Source organism: Phyllostomus hastatus, unplaced genomic scaffold (genome assembly GCF_019186645.2).
Source record: "Phyllostomus hastatus isolate PE091 unplaced genomic scaffold, TTU_PhHast_1.1 phas_contig_34, whole genome shotgun sequence".
Lineage (NCBI taxonomy): Eukaryota > Metazoa > Chordata > Mammalia > Chiroptera > Phyllostomidae > Phyllostomus > Phyllostomus hastatus.
Genome location: NW_025333857.1, coordinates 9,841,839 through 9,844,147, shown reverse-complemented (window position 1 = coordinate 9,844,147; position 2,309 = coordinate 9,841,839). Strand labels below are relative to the sequence as shown.

The window sequence follows — 2,309 nt, the reverse complement described above, 5'->3', positions numbered from 1 at the left end:
CAACGTGGATATTTTTTTCTCTTATTTTTGGACATATCCATTGAAGTTGGGAAATATAGCTTCTAAGGTTCTTTGAACACTTGGTTTCAGTTTAGGATTGAAATCCCTTGCACAACTGTAAGATGATGAAAACGTAAAGCACATCACTTGAAAAACAAGTGATGGGTTAGGGAAGTTCTTCATACCACGGTCACCTTTTGACCTTATTATTAACATGGTAGCAGCTGTAGGCACGTAACCCTCAGAAGGCATCAATGTCTGGGCCTATATCAGTGATTTTCCAATTAGATACCAATTGAGTGGGAATAGGGATATGGTGGTGTCAATTAGGGGCTGGACACAATAAGTCTTAAAATCTTTTATTTATGTCTTATATATTCTTTTAACAAATATGTTCTAAGCACCTACTATGTGTGGAGCTCTGTGCTAATTCCTCTCAAGACATTTAAAAATATATAGTCTTACATGCCTTTTTATCCCATGTCAAGATTGGCAAGTTTCAAATTCTTTCTTTTTCTGAGATTTTAAAGTTTTCTCTTGCTTCTCTTTGCCACTGCTTCTTAAAATCAGAGTCTCTATGTCATTTTGGTATATAATAAGCAAAGTTTATTTCTGTTTCAGAATAGTTTTAAATAAACTAGTCAACCAGAGTGCTATATCAGTGTTTACAGTATGAACACACATAGAACGTATATCTTGTGAAGCATGTCACATGCCTGTTTCCATGTAGTATTTACTATAAGGCAGGCAAGGTTTACTGTCCCCACTTGACAGATGGTGATTCAGAAGCTGAGTAACTTGACTGTATCTGGTCCAATGTCAGGGCCTGAACTGAAAAGTTGAGTTGCTGCCCTTCCCACTACATTATGCTTCTACAAACGCCAAGGGCAGCTGAGTGTTTGCATTCATTTCAAACTCCAATAGAAGTGACTCTTCAGCATTTGGGGTTGTTGCTTGAAATGTTTTTCTATGAGAAAATGGATATATGACACATAAACATGGTTAAAGAAGACATGTACCCTAATTGGAAAAGACATCTGCAAATATTTTGCTCATCTTATAAACTATATCATAGAAAATTTGAAGTTTATTTTTGTTAAAGTTTAGGTTGCCTTTATGGGATATAGTTTCTAAAAATCTGGCATTGTTGACACTTATTTTACTTTAAAACATAGTTTTGGAATAACCAGAACTTCCCAATTTTGGTGTAGTAATACTTAATGAGTAGTTATTATGTGCTAATATATCGCTGTTACCTGTATTCTTTTTAAGCTGTCTCAACAACCCCGAGAGAAAAGTACTATTATTATCTTCATATGGTAGGTAAGACTGAGGTACAGAAAAGTTTAGTGACTTGTCCAAGGTTATACAGCTAGCATGCAGGAAAACTGGGGCTTGAATTGGCATGATTGGGATGATTGGTTCCAGAGACTTCTTTTTCTAAGTGGTTCTGCAAAGACGCTTACTGGAAGGCTTCTTTCAGAGCAGGAGAGGAACGTCCACGTAGCTGTGGGCAGGCATTGCTTCCAGCTACCCACACCTCAGTGAAACGAACTCCAGCCAAGTGAAAGTACGGGTGTGGCCCGCACTGTCACTTTTCCGGGGGGATTGTAGTTGCGCAGCTTCTCCAAGTCCAGTGGGCCAGCGGCATGCGGTTGCAGCAGGAGCGGTGCAGGCCCAGCGCCGTCCAGGGCACCCCCATGCCCATGCTTGGCCTGCAGCAGCCCAGGTAGGCCTCCCACTTGTTGCCCAACACTTGCTGCAGGTGAAACAGTGCAGGGGGATGATCGTGGTGACAGCAGTTCAACGGCCCAGAGCCTGTTTTTAACCACAGTCTTATAATACTGTATTTTAGCAGAGCACTGATGAGTGTGTGCTGTTCTTAAGTCACTTAATGGGTTTGGTCTTTAGGTTCATTATTTGTGAAAAGATATTGCAGTAGATAATTTATTTACTTAGCAGTACCCCTTATTTATATGCATGCCTTGTTTTAATCCTCGCTCTATAGATATAGAGTCCTAACCCTACACATACTAAGTATATCATTGTCTTTTACCTTACATGTGGGGAAAGTAGGATTTAGGGAAGCCAAATAACTGCAAAAGGTGACATAGTTGGATTTTAACTGTGGACTGGGATTCAAGCTCAAGATTTTAACCAATACACTTTACTGCCTTTCATTTTTAAGGGTTTATGCAGCTTTGAAATTCCATACATTCAATTCTGACTTTTTATTTCAGTCATAATGATATGTGTTTCATAAAGCCATTAATTTATAGTTCTTCCAAGAAATGACCTTAGCCTACACA

General features: G+C 39.1%; 1 pseudogene; it reads right to left on the bottom strand.

Moving 5' to 3' along the window:
• Positions 1–1,541: 1,541 nt before the first annotated feature.
• LOC123819857 lies at positions 1,542–1,803 on the bottom strand (annotated as a pseudogene).
• Positions 1,804–2,309: the final 506 nt, after the last annotated feature.